Source organism: Pseudopodoces humilis, chromosome 2 (genome assembly GCF_049639895.1).
Source record: "Pseudopodoces humilis isolate 2021_Gansu_Grassland_sample_001 chromosome 2, ASM4963989v1, whole genome shotgun sequence".
NCBI classification, from domain to species: domain Eukaryota; kingdom Metazoa; phylum Chordata; class Aves; order Passeriformes; family Paridae; genus Pseudopodoces; species Pseudopodoces humilis.
Window position 1 is genome coordinate 5,355,137 of NC_142201.1, and position 19,172 is coordinate 5,374,308.

The 19,172-nt window shown below is 42.5% G+C and overlaps 1 protein-coding gene across 5 annotated transcripts in view; it reads left to right on the forward strand.

Moving 5' to 3' along the window:
* The window catches only part of AGPAT3 (1-acylglycerol-3-phosphate O-acyltransferase 3), an 83,672-nt gene that overhangs the window by 48,336 nt on the left and 16,164 nt on the right, over positions 1–19,172 (forward strand). The window lies entirely within an intron of this gene.

Sequence of the window (19,172 nt, forward strand, 5' to 3'; positions counted from 1 at the left end):
TTATTCAGCTGAGAGCACAGTGGCTGAGGATGCCACTTGGGCAAGATGGTGACTGTGTATTTACATTTTTTTCTGCAAGCCCTTTTAGAGCTCTTTTACTCCTATTTTGTGCTCTTAGTGTTCTCACAGCTGTGTCCCAGCACATAACACGGAAATTAGGCTGACGGGCTCACTGTGTATTATTAGGGTGTTTGTGGGACACGTATGTCTTCAGCATGGAAAAGGGATGCTTCAGGCAGGTGAAAATTAAGATCCTACCCCTTGAGGGTGGGCTGGGCCTGGGAGGGTGGTGGCTGGGAGCAGCAGAGCCAGGAGCCCACATCTGCCTGGGTGTTTAGACTGGGTTTGGGAAGGGTAGGAGCAGGACAGGGCTGCCCTACATTTCTGGGCTGGCCTTGTTTCTCTGTGTCTCCACATGTGTCCAAGACTTTCAGCCAAAATAAACCTTGAAACTTTTTAGAACCTTGTCTGGAGCAAACCACAACTTTTAGAAACCCAATCTGTTGACTGGTTTTAGTGAAAAATACACATCAGCTGTAAAAGGAAAAGCTTGCTGGAGTTAGAATTAATATGGCTGTACCTGGAGAACTTTCCAAGGGGTGTGACATTGCTGAGAACAAGTTTCCAGCATGACACATGAGTTTGTTTGTTTGTTTGTTTTATAAGGTGGTTAAAAAACAAAATAAATTAAAAGCTATGTAGGATCATCTTGGTTTTATTTTGCCAAGTATTTCCTCCAGGCAGTTATGCCTGCACTATTTACAAGCCTACGATCCTCTGTGTTTGTATGCACACACTTGTAATATTAATGAGTTTATTTACATTTAAGCTTGACAGTGATTCTCTGCAGATATGTAAACTCTCAGCTATACAGTGTGGCAGCTCAAATTAAAATGTATGCGATTACTAGTCTCTGTAGTCCTCAATATGTGCAAGAAAACAGGCATGTGTAAGGGACTTTACAGTTTTAATGTTAAAATCAGGAATTCTAGAGCTTAGGGGACATCTGTAGCTGTCCTGCTAAATGTTATTTTTAACAAAAGAAAGTTCATGTGATAAGTATGTACATGAACCCAGTGTTGTTTTTAATTAATTCTTCATGTCTTAACTCAATATTGGGATGTGGTGTGTGCATCTGATAGCAGGTAGATTTTGTACTGGTGCAAATACAAATTCGTGTGCATTATGCATGCAGCATAACATGCACACATCTCTTATAATTCTTTTTTTCCCCTTATTTTGTTCCCTCTTAAAATTCTTGACTTGAATCCAGGTCAAATCTGGTTTGCAGAAGAGATTACAATTCTGCACACAGCAGGAATTAGCTGGTATTAGGTCAGATCCTCTTCTTTGACAACCTCAGGGTTCAGGAGAAAATTAATTACATCACCTGCTTGTTTGTGAAAAGAGAGCTCATTCAAACCTCTTGATTAGATATAGATGAGACTTAATGCTAGTACCTCAGAGTATATTTTGCCTTTGTTGGTTTGGGTCTTTTTAACTCTTAGTTTGTTGTTGCTTGAAGAAAGCTGGCTTTGATAAATATTTTAGTTCATTAATTTTTAACATAAGTCTGCCCTGTAGGAAGTAACTAGAAAGACTAATTATTTCCTTTTTCTTCTTAAATATGTTAGTTTGGCTGCTGCAATTCCCTTAGAATATCCTCAGACAGAGCTGGGGGTGATTAAGATCAGAGATCACCAGTTCAGCAGGGAATCAACTTTGCATATTGAGAGATTAACTCGGGGTTGTTTTTTTTCCCTGTAATTCCATCAGATCTTTTGCTTTTCCTGGGTTGGAGCACCCTTATTAACTTGCTGGACTAGATGTATTTTGGTCACTTTCTGGGCTAAATTTAGTTTTTCCTTTCTAAGGAATTCATCTAAGGAAGTGAGGATTTTGTTCCTCTGGGATTTGTGGCACCCTCCAGGTCTGGGGTGCCCTCGCTGCATTTCTGATGTAACATCACCCCAAGCCTTGGAAATCAGCGTGTCCCTGCTACTTCCCCCCAGAAAAAACCTTTGAAAGATAAATTTGTATTTCTTGGACATGGTGCTCGGGCAGTGGTGAAAGGGTGAGGGACCACCACAGTCTCAGAGTTACAGGCAGCTGTAATGGGAATAATCCAGAGGGTTCCCCCATTTCCCAGCCTCATCTCCTGACGCAGGCTCATTCTGATTCCAGGTGGGAATTTTCACAGGATACGCTCAGCAATCTGGCAGTGCAGAACCAACATACACAGGAATTATAAGAGCGTCAACATCACATTTTCTTCTTTGTCTTTGCTCACTTGTTGCCGCTTCAGCGAGTGTGTGTTTGGTTAAATTCTCTCCACGACATGAACCCCTAAAAGAATTGTCCTTTTTAACCAGTCAAGAAATCTCCTAGTCCATAAATCATGGATTTATCACTCTCTGTAGGCTTGTCATTACTTAATATATAGGATAATCTCATAAGAATCCTCTGTACTTTTTTGTGTGTGTTTTAATTGACCATTTCCAAGCGACAAAATACTTGAAATAAATGCTTTTCCTTTATTTTTCCCCTCCTGCCAAAACTGCCTTCTGTTTCAGCTTCTGGCCACCAAAGGAACCTGGAACACTAACATGTATTTAGTGTGATTAATTGGGATACATTGTATTAGAAGTGAAGGTAATTTGAGACAGTGATTCTACTTCATTCCTAGAGCAACCTTGTTGCTTGAGTGATGTGCCCAAATGCCTGAACTTGCCATGAATGCTTTGATTTTATTAATGCAGCTTAAGAGCAAAATAATTCAGAGCACAGCATTTTGGCTACTGTTGTATTTTGGGCTGCAATAAATTAATGTTTTTTTGAGAAGGGAGACCTATGCTATATGTATAGTTTTAGTGAACTATATGATTTCACAGCCTCATGTATTTACTTATTTATTTATTGGTTTTTTGTTGCTTATTGGCTGTAATGGTGCTTTGCTCTCTCTGTTTCTAGTGTTTAAACAGTAGTTTCACATGTGATCTCTAATTCTGTCTATCTTCAGTTGAATTTTATTAGCAATTCCCATAATGGTGTTTTTGGATTGAATGTATTATCTGTTATTTCAGCCACAATAAGCTGGAGGTTCCCAATCTCTGTGTGCTGGGGGGGGTGATTCACAGACAGTGGGGACAGGTTGTTTCCATGGGAAGCCCCTGGCCATGGGAATGGTTTGGCACTCTGGGAAGCGCAGTGTAAACACTAAACTGGTGAAATGTGAGCACTGAGCCCTGTTCCTGTCACATCAGGGCTGGGTTTGTGTTATCTGTCATCTGTGGATAATGTGCCCATAATCTAGCAGCCCGTGCTTGAAGCGTCACCGTGTTTGTGTAAAAGGCACTGTGTGCTCTGCTGCTTTATTTAGGCAGCTTAAAGTGAAGCACTGAGACGATGATAGGTGTCCTACATTGACTGAGTAGTTGTCTCTGAGATAAGTGCCTGGAGATTAAAACAGCCTCTGTCTTCCCAGCACACCCGTAGCACCAAACCACGCAGTTTGAGGAGTGTAGAGTATATTCATCTAAATCAGGAGTTTGCAGAGAAGTTGGAGCTTTGAGCAGCGTTCTCAATGTGGGTTTCAGGGGGGTTGTTTCTGTGCTGTGGCTGCTGCTTGTGGAAAATACAGAAACCTCGACTATCTAAAAGCTTGTTATCCAAAGAATTTTGTGACCATGCCCACATGCCTAAACCATGAATTTATCAGGGCTAACATAGCATTGCTGTGTTCAAGTGTGATGAGCTGAAGAGGTTGAGCTTGGCAGATTTTTCAGCCTGCTTTGCTATGGAAATTAAACTTAGTGTTGTCCTGTTCAAATACATTCATCTGTCTCTCTCTTCAGTGATATGTTTTGAACTCATGGAGGAGTTTCCAGACACACTTGGCTGGCTGGCAAGTGTCTGTGAGGGTGTCTCCAAAATAACTGGAATTCTACAAGTTTCATGGAAGCAGCCAGGGAGAGGAGAAGGGGGATGCTAACAACCTGTTATGACAAAGTTGGATGTTCTTTGCTATCCATGTCTCTACATGGATGTGAGCACTGTCAGCACTAAAATCCAAGTTCATAAGGAGCCAGGGTTTTGGAACTACATTCTAAATTCCTTTCTCTGGCAGGCAGCTCTCTAAGCTAGTTAAGCTCTTCTCTACAACCAAAGCAATTGCTATCCGAGAACTAAACAAAGATTCCTATATATGGGTCTGAGTTGGAGGTTAGATAAAACATGAGATAATAAAGGCTGGAGGAGCAGCTGTCCACACTGCACAGGCTGTTTTTTCCATTTGAACACGAACCAAGCTGGCCTCAGGGACTTGGCTGATCCGGCTCCATGCAGTGGTTGCTGTGCCACAGACCTCTGGTCCGGAGTTCCCGTTCCACTGAGGATGTGCAGCAGCACAGTTCCCCTGGCACTTGGTCCCCCGTGGCTGATTTGGTTGCCCTTTGCAAACAAATGTTGTCAGACTGTGATGTGAGAGAGATGTGATTCAGTACTCTGAAATCTGGAAGACACCATGAGAGAGACCCATCATTTTAATGCTAGCAAAGAGATTAAGAGGAGTGAAACAAATGTTGTAAGTAATACTTAAACTTAGGTCCGTCTTAAGATGGACAAATGTGTTTCAAATCACATCATAAATTTAGCTGTTAGAATTAGAAATGAATCTGTGGCTGAGTTACTGTACTGCAGCGGGGATGTGGTTAGTTTTAAAGGAGGGGTGAAATGCTTGTAAGAGTAGCCATGACAAGGTAAAGCTCATTGCAGGCTGCAAAAAACACCTGGGAACTGGAGTGAAAACTCAGGCAGTTTGGATTAAATTATTATTGCTCCATGTGCAATGCCTGCTGTCCTGTAGAGCCCACTGATGACATTTCAAGGAGAGAGGTCTCAGAATGGCTTCACATGGTCAAATGAGAGATTTCAGCATCTCTTTTTCTGTGGAGATTGTTGTTGTGGGCTTGTCATTAAAAAAAAAAACTAAACAAACAACACAGAAAATAGTTGCATGGGTGTGATTTGAGTATGAGGCAGCTTTCAGCCAAACTTATTTCAGAAACAGGTTGGTTTGCTCAGGGCTTTGTCCATTTGGGTTTTGAAAATGTCCAAGGGTGGCATTCCCTTGGCCTTGTTGCACTCACCTTGTTGCAGTGCTGAACCACTGTTGTTGTGTTGTTAACACAACTGGCACTAATATAAATTGGTGTCTTCTTTTAAAGACTTAAACTTATTAGTTTATGTCCAAAAGTGAGTGATGAGTCACTTTTTCCAGAGGTGACTGCTTGGGACAGGCCATTTGAAAATGCAAACATCTGAAGTTTGGTAGACTTTGAAACTGAAATAAATCTGGAAGAAGCCTGTGGGTTTTCTCTTTTGTTGTCCCTTTTTGCCTGGAGAGACTCAAACCAGTGAAGGTGTCCATGGTTTGTCCTTGTCTGTGTGAAGTGCTGATTTTTCATCCTGCACTAGGAGTGTGCCAGGGAAACACGCTGTCAGCAGCTGGAGTCACTCCCTTTCTCCTGTTTGTCCTATAGTTTGAAATACATATTCATCTGTAATTGTTTGAAGATGCTTTCCCTCAGATCCCTGTCATACATGTATTCTTTTTGCTTTTACACAGTCCAATACATTTATAAAACCAGAAGGTGAAAGCAAAACTTTGACACATGTAGCAAAGATCATAAAGTTCTCATAGGAACTGTCATCCAGGGAAGGATTGAGGAGACCAACTGTGTACATGGGAGCAAGTAGGATGACAAAAATGAATACATTAACACAGAGGAGAGTGAGAAACTTTGCAGAGAAAACTATCTAGAAATGATGGTATGAAATGTCAGGAAAAAAAAGAAATAACTCTTAAAATATAATAGCCTCGTTCAAAACTTCTTTATCAGAAAACACGAGTGGAGAAGTGGCTTGTAATATCAGAAAAAATGATGGATACTTGAGTTCTCGTGAAATTACTGTAGAAATAAAACTTGTAAACCATTAAGATACTGTTTTGTATCTGGAGTTCAGAAATAGCATCAAATGCACTTCACTAAAGAGACCTTTCTGCTTGGTGCATGTATTGCCATGGTGAGGGGAGAATTAAAAACAAATCATTTGTTCTCCAGAGATCAATAATAGAAGCTACAATTCTGAAAATAGATGTTTATGTGGAGAAGGAGATGAAGCAAAGATATTTTAGGTTTACTACCCTCTTGATATGTCTGGGAAGTTTTTGGATTAGCTGGAGATTGCTTTGCTCCTCCGGTGGGATCGGGTCTGGTGGAAGGAAGCTGATGAACAGGGCAGAGCTGCACTGGAACAGGGCAGAGCTGTGTGTGGATGGATGCAGCTTCCTTCTGTGCTCAGTGGGTTGGGAAACAAGTAGCCCAGTTCAGAGGGTTTTTTTCTGCAATTAGTAATCTTGTCTGACTAAATCCAAGTGTTATAGTGGTTATGGTTATTTATACAATGCCATGTCTCTGGAATGATAGTAACTAGCATCAGATTGATGTCAGGACATCAGATTGTCATTTTACTCTGTGGATTCAGCAACTAGAGGAAAAAGTGAAGTCATGGAGGTTTCTTCTGATGTATAAATAACTCCTGTAGTTGCATGCAGTGAGGGGAAGGAAATAACACACTAAATATTCTGGCATGGAGGTGGAGAGTGCTGAGTGGAAGGTGGAGTGATGGATTATTCATGTTGTGGATTCAGGGGGGAGCATGATCTGTACTCCTCAGTTTCTCAGCTCTTAAGCTATGTTCATTTATCTTCCCCTTTCTCTTCCAGCTGAGCAATTTTGAATCAGGTTTGGGCCCCTTGCTCCACAGGGGTGTGGGGAAGCTGCTGTTTTGCAGGTTTGGCTGTGCCTGTGCACTCCTTGGATTTAATTTACTGCTGATATTGGAAGTGGCAGCCCCACAGGTCAGGTTTTCTGTTCAGCAGTTGTGAAGCTCACTTTGGGAATTGTTCCTCCATCCAGGGGAGTGACTCCAGGGCACACCTGGCTCTGGTCTTTGGGGGAAACTATACACTCATCTAGAAACAGGCAACATTTTCTAAAAGATTCCTTTCTATATAACATTTAACTTCTTTAAAGCCTTTATATTGGCTTTGTGGTGTTACAAAGTTTATTGGGGCAACCTGGGGAAAAAAAAAAATCTAGTTTCATTTACTGTGTCTAATTAAATTATTATGTTCCAGTTCGTCTGGTTGCTCCATAGCTCTGCTCTGGCCACTTGCTGTCAGTGAAACTCTGTCTTCAATGAGGGTGGAGAAACTCTGAAATTTTTGCAACCTGGGAGTTGTACAAAGCAGAGCAGGTGACTCAGGAAAGGGCACTTCAGTAAATCTGCTGTCAAATTGAGAATCCCTGCATAAGAAATACAGAAATGCTGAAGTTTCTCCCTGAAATAGTTGTTTTTCAGCCTGGTTTGATTGGTCTTTTTTTTGAGTTTGTCTTTTTTAACAAAGAAAACTTTTTTTTTACCAGATTAAACTTTAGAATTTTGAGCATAATGAGAGGTTTAATTACCAGATACAAGTCAGATGTTAATCTCAAATTAGAAATGAGGAGTCAAAGGGATGGCATATTATCTAAGCATGTTACTCTTGAACTATTTGTTAGTATTTTCCCCACAGTGTTCAATTAATGCTTAAAAAGTGTCACTATCAGAGTCTAGACATAAATCTGACTAAATCCTGTTTTATGGTGCCAGTTGTAATTGTGGTAGCTTCAGATTTTTGGATTCATAAAAATGCATTTTCACCCATGCAGTCAAGCTATCCTTCTTAACTTCAGGAAGAATGAAAGGCTTTGGAAATATATTGAATTACTGTGAAAATCCACTCTGGATAGTATTCTTCTCACTAAAGAGCAGCCACAGCCAGAATATAAGGGAGAAAACAAGGCCTAAGCGCCAAGGAAAGTCTGGCTGCTTTAAAATTCAGAGAACTCATTTTCTCCCACCTGCTTTTTATTCAGAGATTGCAAGAGACTTTTTTTTTTCCAACTCCCAGTTGGGTTTTCAGCTTTGAATGAACTAGTTGAAATGAAGGAAATACTCACTACACCTGCTAGCTCTATCAGAAGCCGAAGTAATTAAGGCAAAAAGTCTTTCTTTGCAAGAGAAATGGAAAATGCATACATTTGAGGGGGAAAATGTCAGTATCAGCATTTGCTCCATGGGAAAGGCTGAAAATAATAGAGCTGCTAGATGCAGAATGTGATTTCCTGGTGGCGAAATCTTGACATGATTTGCAGTCAGGTGGTGCAAAAGTCCTGAGTTCTCCAAATTAAAAATGTGCCCATTTTTCAGCTATATGAGAAGAACTTGCAGAGGTAACTTACAGCTCCAACTGCTTCTGTGAAATAGCATGTTTGTAAGTTTTAGTCTCAGTCCTTTTTCATCATTTTAAGCAGATAGTATTTGTTTTGTTTTTTTTTTTAGTACCTGGTATGTTGTGTTGTTTTGGTTTTTAATCAAACTAAAATCCTGGGTTGTATTTTTGACTCACAAGTATGTAGTTTATTGTTGGTTTTGCCCACCTTCATGTCAAGTGGAGGGGGGAGGCTATAGCTCTTCCTGGCCTGTCACAGCCATGGGAATTGTGTCAGGACCCAGCCTGATCAGGGTTTCACAACATTCAAGGTGTTGGTGCAGAAATTACAGTGACCTGCATGGGGAACAAAAGTGGAGAAACCAATTATGTGTCACATTTTTAGCATTTCAGAAGTTAAGCTCAGGGCAGGAGTCTGTTCCAGTTGAGAACTGGGAAGAATTGCTTCCTTTTGTTTGTCCTTTTTGCAAGAGTATGTCTAAAATGTTAAAATGTTCACTTTAACTTTCTTACAACTCTTATTGGTTAGCCTATGCATCGACTTAACAGGAGAAAATTCAACTGGCAGCAATCACTTTTGTGGGGAGGGAAGAGATTTGATGCTCTTGCCACATTGCCTGTAGAAAAAACCAAACACATTAGTGCTTCTGTCCAAATGCAAGCTCTATCAAAGATTTGTGGGATTGCTGATGCAGTGTAGCATTTACATAGGTGTTCAGATTGCAACAGGATGGAATAAATAATGAGCTGATTCCAGAAGAGCATTGATTATGGTCAGTCCAGCCTTGTTTCATTACTCTTCAATCATCAGATCCGTGTTCTCCTGGTTTCCACTTCCCACCCTGTTCTGATTACAGTGCTGATTTTCTACAGATCATTTTTTTCCCAAATACCAGTGTAACTACTGGGTTAAAATGAAGTTCCTTCAGGCCTACAATTTCTGTCCTGGAAATTGCTGGACCCCTCAGCATGTTGTTGTATCTATGTGTATACTGATATATAAACAAAGTGATTTTCAAATCCAGGGATTTCTGCCTTAGTAGTGGGCCCTGCCTTTGGCTGAGGGGCATTCTCTGGTGCTATCTGCAAGGCTTCCAGAGTGCCCATACTGTGAGCACTAAACATGGCTAAAATTGGTCATCCCCTGCATCCTGCTCCTTCCAGGGAGATAAATTGCCTCCTGCTCCCTCCATAAACCTCAAAGCCACATCAGTGTGGTGCTGAACACAAACTGGTCAGTCATGGCTTAGCTGCAGAGAGCACGAGCAAGTGGACAATCAGCAGGTTTCTCTGGGGGTGTGTTTTACATCTGCAACATCCTAAAGCTGTGTTGGCATTAAGGAAAGGATTTCCCATGCCTTGGGTATAACTTTGGGAGTAGGAAGCATGCAAAACTCTGTGCTTATTGGAGATTTGTTGGCTTATTTTTCACAATGAGCAGTCAAAACTGCTTAAATGATTTGTGGTGCTGGTGGCGATTTTGTTCACTGCAAGTGCAGCATTAAATGATGTGTGAGGGGCTGCTGGGCTGTGCAGGGAGCTCCAGCTGGCTCCTGGATCTCCCAGGTATCCCTCCCTTCCTGTACAGGGTTAAAGGGGTGTACTGTCTTTGCCAAAGGTGCTCTGCTTGCTTCTCCAGCCAAGATTTTCAGCTGGAATACCATGTAGAGCTCCTGTGCCCCTGGCATGAGGAGGATGTGGAGCTGTTGGGGCGAGTCCAGAGGCCACAAAGTTCATAGGACTGGAGCACCTCCCTTATGGAGCCAGGATGAGAGAATTGGGGCTGTTCAACCTAGAGGAGAGAAGGTTGTGTGGAGATTTCAGAAAGGCTTCCAGGATCTGAAGAGGCCTTCACAGAAGCCAGAGAGGAGCTGGAGCAACAGAACATGGGGGGATGACTTGAAACTGGAAGAGAGTGGGGTTAGATGAGATGTTAGGAATAAATTCATCCCTGTGAGGGTGCTGAGGCCCTGGCACAGGTGGCCCAGAGAAGCTGTGGCTGCCCCATCCTTGGAAATGTCCAAGGCCAGGTTGGATGGGGTTTGAAGCAGCCTGGGATAGTGGAAAGTGTCCCTGCCCATGGCAGGGGGTGGAATGAGATGAGCTTCAAAGTCCCTTCCAACCCAAACCATCCTGTGATTCTGTGATGTCTTTTCTTGTTTATCATTGGTGAGTGAACCTGGCTGGGGAAAGAAAGGGAGAGTCCAACAGCAGGAGCATCCCAGTGCTGCTTGGCAGATACTGCATCCCAGTACTGCCCATAATCTCCCCAATTTTAACTCAGGCAGGACACTCAGCCATTGCACTCGGGGGGAGATTCCAGGGAGCAGTTACCAGGACTGAAAATATTTGCCTGTCCTTTAAAGAACTGCAGTGGACCTGCTGGAGTGTGCTGAGCTCTCCAAGAGCTTCTCCTGGCCCGCTTTTGCTCTCAAAGCAAGCTGGAAACTTGACATTTTTTCAGAACTTGGGGTTGAGACACAAACTGAACACCAGGTGGGCAGGCAGTGCACAGCTGTGCACAGTGATGGGATGGGCTTAAATCCACTGTGGCACAAAGCAGGGCTCTTGCACAGGCCTGGAAGCTGCTGGTGTGTATAAAAGAGGAGAGGATGACGTGAGGAAAGGAATAGGGAACTGAGGAGCTAGCAAGGATTAGCATCCTGCTTCTTCCTTGGGGGAGTTTTATCTGGAGTGGCAAAGTGGGGAGAGTAGCTGCCACCAAGCAAACAAAAAAGGCCAGGGAGAAGTTTGAAAGTTCCCAAGAGAAGGAACAAGACTGGCAGAAGGTGTTTGACAACCATTTCTGAGTGAGTCACTCTTAGCTGTCTGTCTGGAGCCAGGAGGAATTTGCAAAGCTGAATAATTGTTCCTATTTATTTCTTAAAATACACAGAATATGACAGTGCTCTAGCTCGTGCATTTCAGTGTAAATGTCTTGCAGTGGGCTGGTATTTTCCCTTGGTTTTAATTCTTTTTTCTTTGAAATTGCAGTCCTGCTTTTCTTCTGCTGCTCCAGCCTGCTGTGTCTTGCTGTGCTGGTGGGAGCATGGGTCCCCTTGTTCTGGGTGGATGGCTCATGTCTCTGTGCCTTCCACTAAGGATGAAACCAGGAGTAATCTGTCTGCCTGACTCTGGTTTTCAAAATCAGGCTAATTATGTGATTGTATGCTTTGTAGAACAACAGAACTTCCATGGTGTTAATTTTTCCCCCTGATAGCAAGCAGATAAAAGAAAACTCAAGCTCAAATGCAGTTGGGTAAATGGTGGTGATCAGTAATGTTCAAGTTTGGGACAAGGTTTGTTAAGGCTGAGTTCTACAAGAGCTCTCACAAGTCTGTGTAAATGTGCATATACCCACAAAACCCATCTGAAGCTGTGAGAAATGAGGCAAACTTGCCAAATTCGTAATTATTATCTAATCTAAATTTAATATGCAATTAGGGTTTTGTAATTATAGTTCTAAGAAAAATTATTTTTGCGTTGCTCACACTGAAACAAAAGCGTGAGACTGCAGACTGAGGGATGACAAATGTGTGTATCCAGGGGAGAAGCAGCACACAAACACCTACAAGCATTTGTGACATACTCTAATAGAAGCTATTGTAAATTTGTTAAAACATAAGACAGTGATTGTTTTCCTGAAACAAAAACAAGTTGGGTGCACAACCAAGTGTCGAAGTTGTGGGGTGCCTTCCCTGGAAAGCTCAGTGCAGAACCCTGTGATGTCTTGTGAGTGTGGGAGGCTGTTTTGTGGGAAAAGTGATGTCAGCCTGGTTTGGTGAGACTCAGCCACGACATTGAAGTTGTCTGAGCTGGTTTTACCCAGGGAACTCATGACAGAATCTCTCTAGTTTCCCTGTTGTGAACAGAAAATCCCTATGAAAATACCATTATTTTCTTTGTCAATAAAGACAAGGCATTCTGCTTCCTTGTGGGGGTTGTCTTGCAGCCAGCAGATTTCTAAGCAAGTCAGGGTTCATTTTGATTATCCAATCCATTTGTTCAAATAGAGACAGTGTTAACTGAGGGTGTATGCTGAGGAGAAATTGAATTTGTGCACACTTGCTCTCTCTTTCTTTGTGCCAAGTGTGATACAAGGAAACGGTTTAAATTAAATTTGGAAAACAGCCGTTTTAATATTGCTGGTGTTTTCAGCTGTAGTATTGTAGCAATAAGTTAGAGAAAATACAATTTCATCCCTAGTGGTGGCATAAGCACAATGCTCTTTGCAGCTGTTGAGAAGGCTCAGTCATGTCAGTAAATTTGCATTTAGGGCAGGGAAGAGGGAAATCTTGCCCCTCTGTGCAGTGATGTGTAGTATTTAGGGCTGTTTTTTTCCCATTCTGGTTGCACTGAGTTGTTTGAATGCTCTTCTTTGCTTTGTTATTATGTTCTGTAGTCTTCTGACTACAAAATGCAAGTTAAACAATCAACTGGTTATGTTGGTATTTTTTTCTTAGAGCAACCTGTATGCTGAAGATAAGAAGGAAATGTAAAAACTTTTCAGTAAGTCTAATTCTATATGCCTGTAAAGGGATCATGAATGTCAGAGCCACGTGCACAACTTTTTTTCTTTCTTTTTTTTTTTCTTTTTAACCTTGAAGTACTGGCATCTCGTTAGGATAATGAGTCAAACCAAAGGCTTTTTATTTGATGGAGGTAATCTTATCAAAAATCTCTACAGATACTCTAAAAACCTATTGACATGAGTGGAAGTTTCTGTGGCTTTAATGCCTTTAGATCAAGCCCAAAGTAAGGAATATATTTCAGATAGATAGTGGTGATAATCTTTCACTCTTGACCTTTTCTGGAAATTGTCTGTGGTGCTGTCTCAAGGCCAAGATGGACATTTCATGTTTTCATCTGATTTCATGATGGTACTATTTTTTTTCTCTTTCAAGATCTTATTCCTAGTTCTTACAACTCAAAAACAAGCTTACAACTCTGTGATCTCAGTTTAGCTTAATGTTCTTTTCCATACCCTTCAATTTTAAAAATTCATGACAAGCAGGATTTTTAACGGACTCTGAATCAGCCTTGCGTCTCACTGAGGCATGTTCAGGGAAATTAGACCTTTATTGTGTGAGAAACTAAGACAATCTTTCTGTCATGCTTAGGTTTAAAAGGCTGGGTCTGTAGTAGACGGTTTGTAATGCTGTGTGGGATGCAGTTGAGTAGCTGTCTATTTTTACAGCTTATCTGGAGAATCCCTGGTACAGACTGTTCAAATGGGTACCAAAACTGTTGTTATACCTTATTTGCTTGTTCTCTCTGACTCACTGCTGTTGATCTAAGCTCTGTTTTCCATCCTACCTAGACACCTGTGGTTGCCAGTGGTGGCTGTAAAATAAAGGAGGCCTGAGTGGGGATTGCTTTAGTGGTGCCATTGGCAGAGTGGGCAGGAGTCTTGGGATGCTTTTTCAAAGTCTGGGGCAAAGCCTTGGGTAAATAATCTCTCCACTGGTTTTGTGTGGCTTCTGCATCATGGGGGTCAGCTTTCCAAATTCCTTATCCCAGAAAGAGATGTGGTACAGTGGGAGTGGGAGTCCAATGACCTGTTGTCTTTCTGAACGTTTTCTTGTTATCAGGGTTGTTTGCTATGAATGTATCATTTTGCTTTTAAATGCTGGATAGCCACTGCACTTCTGTCTTTCAGCCAGAAGAGTATTGTGTATTCTGCAAGAAAAAAATATTTCTTAGTGGTAACTGATTACTTCTAAGCATTGATCATAAGGTGACCAACATATTCTTGTGTGAAATGTCCCAGAAATCGCCAGGAAAATAACCTGTTACCCCTGTGGCATTGTGGTATTTCTGAAGGAGTCTAAAATAACCAGATTGGGATCTGTACTTTTATTTATGTGACAAAGAAGTATAGGCAGGGCCTATACCTTCTTCATTGGAAGCTTTCCTTCATACTTCTGCCCTGGCTCTTGGGTAGCTGCTGTGTATTCTTGAGTTTTCTGATCTCAGAAGGAGAGGTGAAGGAACAGACACTTAAGCTGATGATTTTCATGCTCTTGAAAGAGAAATCTGAGTTGGGTCATCAGAAAGGTTGTAAGGGTAGAAAGTATACTGAGAAAAAGCCATTTTCTTGAGCTCCTGGTTTCTGCTGCTTTTTTCTGTCCCCATACTGATGAAGCAGCCATGAAACAGGTAGATCTCACTTTGAATAAAAACTAGGTTTTATTTTCCTTGTGTGTTTGTAGAATTCTGGAAAATCATCAGGAAACTCTTGATGGGCAACAAAATGTCTTTTATGTACTGCTTCTGACATGCAACATCATTAACCCTTCCTCACAGGCAGGGCTTGCCATGATTATATAGACATCAAGGAGGCTTAGAAAGCTTCTAAGCTTCTGAAAAATGCATTCTTTTAAAATGTGGTGGTGGAAAGTAAAATGCAGTTATCTAAAAGTTCCACTCATTTCTCAAATAGCAAAAGTAGGTAAAATACCAGATTTCAAGGTGGGGACAAGGTGTTCAGGGCAGAAGATGGCAAAACATGTTCAGAAAAACTGAAGGCAAAGGTCTAGAGATGTACATACTGCCTGCCACAGTTTTTGTTGTTGTCAAGCACATTAATTCTCACTGGGCTGGAATATTAGGATCAGTGGGCCAGTTTCTAATTTCATGCTCATAGTCATACAAACATCATGAACTTCAGAGGGATTGCACACACATGGCAGCAAGAAATTAATTAAAATCTGGCGCTCATACTGAATACACTCTCTTATAGAATAAATAATGGTTTAATTTTTAATTTTGTTCATAAATAGCTGTGTGTCATGAAATACTGTAATGTGCATGTTGTGCATTTGGGGTTTTTTTAACCTGATTTCTTAATGAAAACCGCACTTCTGTCATTCTCACTTCTAATGGCTTTGAGCTTGGTGACACATTCCAATGACATTTGGCAGAGGTGGAAGTCTCCAGGAAGTTTAATTGTTAGGACTTCCATGACTGTAGAAAGGGTAAAGGAGAATGGTTATATTCTGACTTCTACTGAGAGGCACATTATATCTTTTGGAAATCAGAGAATCCATGTGAGGCTTCAAGACACAGCTCAGTCCTTGAGTCCAGGACAGACCCACTGGCCAAGGCTGAGCCCATCAGAGATGCTGGTACCACCTCTGGGATAGTGTACTGAAGAAGGAAGGTGGGAAATAACTCCACAGCAGCAGCTGTAGCCAGAGAGAGGAGTGTGAATTGTGGGAGAAGCCCAGGAGATTCCAAGGTCAGCGCAGAAGGAGGGGCAGGAGTTGCTCCAGGCACTGGAGTGGAGGTTCCCCTACAGACCCTGTCAAGGCAGCTGTGCCCCTGCAGCCCATGGAGATCCATGGGGATGCAGAGATCCATCTGCAGCCTCTGGAAGGGCTCACCTGAGAGCCTGAAGAAGGCTGTGACCCTGTGGGAAGCCCAGGCTGGAACAGGTTTGCTGGCAGGACTTGTGACCCTGTAAGGAACGCACTCTGGAGCAGCCTGTTCCTGAAGGATTTCACCCCATGGAAAGGAACCAGGCTGGAGCAGCTGGTGAAGAACTCAGATTGGAGAAGTTCATGGAAGACTGTCTCCTGTGGGAGGGGCTCCACTCTGGACTGGAACAGGGGAAGTGTGTGACAAGTTCTTGCTCTGGGGAAGAAGGAGCAGAGATGCTTAATGGACTGACCACAGCCCTGTCCCTATGCACTGTTGGGTGGGAGGAAATACAGAAAATCAGGAAGTTGAGCCCAACAAAAAAGGGAGGGGTTGGGAGAAAGTGTTTTTTAAGATCTGGTTTTATTCCTCATTACCACACTCTGACTGGTAATAAATTGAGCTGATTTCCCCATGTTGAGTCTGTTCTGCCCATGACATTAATTGGTGACTGATCTCTCCCTGTCCTTACCTTCACCCACAAGCCTTTTGTTGTATTTTCCCTGTCCAGGTGAGGAGGTGAGCAGCCTTGGGGGGCACCAGCCCTCCAGCCAGGGTCAGCCCACCACACCAAGGCATTTGTCTCCTTGTCCTTTTCTTGAGAGACAAAGAAGTGAGGGAGAGAGCCCTGAAGGATGCAAAGCATTTAAGAACTTTTACATCAGGGCAGACAAAAGGTCAAGACCAGCCTGGATGGGGCTCTGAGCAGCCTGGTCTGGTGCAGGTGTCCCTGCCCATGGTGTAGGGGTTGGAAGTAGGTGATATTTAATGCTTCTTCCAAGCCAAGCCATTCTCTGATCCTGTGAAAGCAGGGAGAGTGCTGAAATTCCCCACAGTTCTCGGTGTGGTTGTAGAGGAGGAAATGAAGGTTTTGTGTTGAAAGGTCAATGCTGGGAAGTTACAGTGTTTTAGGAAAACAAGGGCAAAAATAAGATTTTACCAGCAGGTCTTTAAAAATGCAGATGATATGGGTAGGTTTTTTAAGAAAGAAAAAATTAATAGTGCTAAGACTTGATGTCTTAGACTGGGGCAGATGTTTACTTCCTAGATATTTCACTAATCTGATCTTAATACATATGTCAAATGAAGAAGTGGTACTTTTCCTCATTTCAGCAAATATTGATTTCCACATCCTCCCTCCACCCTGACCATGGGATACAACAGAACAGCTGCTGTCCACCTTTTTCCTGTTGCCCTGTCCCTAAATTGCCTGGCTGGCCTACTTGGGCAGGGATGCAGAAAGTTACAGAATTCCTGGATTAATGTTAATTTCTAATTCTCTTAAAAGTCAAATACATTTAAGTGAGGGATTGTCAAAGCAGAGACTGGCAGGTTCTGTATCCAGCAGCGACACTGGGAGGATCAGACAGCAGCAACAGGACGAGAGGAAGTGGGCTCAAGCTGTGCCAGGAAGGCTCTGGTTGGACATCAGGAGGAATTTCTTAATGGCAGGTGTTGTTGAGGATTGAAACTGCCTGGGCAAATGGTGGAGTTACCATTCCTGGAGGTGTTCAAGGAGTGACTGGATGTGAATTTAGGGCTGTGGTTTAGTTGTCGAGGTCGTGGTTGGTCAAAGACTGGATTTTGATCTTGGAGTGCTTTTCCAACCATAATGATTCTGTGATGCCGAGCATTTGGGGCAGGATGCTGGTGCAAGAGTGATAAATCCTGTTTTCCACGTCTAACAAAGCTGGAGAAACCATCTTGCTGCAATGTGAGGAGGGATGTGTTCTTTGGGGTCTGTAAAACATCCATGTCCTTAACGTAAGGGACAAATACCAGAGTGCCACAGACTCTGTCAAAGCCAAGAGGCTGTGGAAGTGGAGCCAAACCATTTTATTTGAGGAGATCCCTATTTGTCCTTGTGCTGTTTGTGTGTGCTTTGTGCCCCTGTCTGGAGGGGCCAAGCTGTGCAGCAAAAGGCTGTAAGTGCTGCTCTAATGACTGTCACAGGTAGTAGAGTCATGTTGGAAGAGCTTCCAAGATCCTCAAGTCCAACCTTTGAATGGTTTGACAGGACACAGTCATCAGCCAAGCTGCTTGCCCATGGCTCTGCAGAGGGCAAGCAAGAACTTCAGAAATAGCTTGTGGGGGTGGAGAGAATTGTTCTTTTCTTGTTTGTTTGAACTGGCTTTTGAGATACACCAGATGAAGAGACTGACTCTGGTCTTGGGAGTGAAGAGCTTGGTGCTTGATGTCTGGCAGTATTTATTAGAGTGTGCCAGTGGAAAAGACAAACAAGCCCAGTGCTAGGGAGTCCCTGGATGCCACGGCTGCCTCCCACACGGCAATGTGTGAACACTGGTGTGGTGTTTTGGCTGTGTGAGACAACTGCAGCCTCTTGGGGAGGGAAGAGGAAGGAGGGCTCCCCTTGTTCCTTTTGAAACAGAAGTCTCTGCTTCCTAACAGCTGTTCTTAAAGTAATTTATTAGTGGAAGAAATGTTTCTTTCATCCTTACAGAAAAACACTGGGAGAATTTAGATTATTTATCATGAGCTCCAATACTATTCATCTTGCTTTGCTTTGCTTTCTGTGGCAGGCACAATACTGGCTGTGTTCAACCAGGCTTTTTTTTTTGCCTCTCTAATGTACATCTGAAATGGGTAGGTTACTAATGATGCAAATGGATGTTAATTGTGCAAAAACTAGAGACTCTGTGCCTTGAAAGGCTGTACCTGATTGGTAGAAGAGACAAAGAAAAAAAGCTTTCACAATAAAATTGCTGTAGAGTTTTATAAATAGCAGCACACTGTAAGCAGATAGCAAGTGAAAATTGTTTGGTTCCCTGCAACTGGCAGGGGCTTTATTTTCAGACAGCAGGTCCACATCACCTTGGTATGCCTGATTTGTCAAAAGTATTTGTTACCATCTACTGCTTGATCTGGTCATTTGCCACACTTGTAGAAGCTGAGCATGAAAACCATCAGCAAGCTGTGACTGTGGCAGAAAATCAGGGTCAAGCTTTTATTTTTGGGATGAGACCTCGAGGCTGTGGTTTTATATATAATACCCTGGTTGGCCTTGCAGGGCTTCCAGTACCCAACAGGTAAAACAGGCCAGTGCTGGATAGTGTGGGGTTTGCAATAAACTCAGTTTGGTGGCTTGGTAAATACAGTTTGCTGGGTTAACTTTGTGCTGACAGGATTTGTGGTGGATCAGGGCTGTCTAAGCTCCTGTGGCACTCTGCTGGTTCACACATTGCCAGTCTTTCTGCACCTGGTATAAACTGCACATACTCAGAGCTAAGTGCTCTGGCTAATTCATTGGAATCAAGATTCTACACCAATGCCCATTCCAGATCAAGTTTGTACTGCTACATAGCCTAGGGCTTTTTTATCATTTTACAGTTTTCCCCCACACTAACTGGTATATTTGATCACAGAACTGTGGCTTGACAAAGTGAGAAGTTATTAA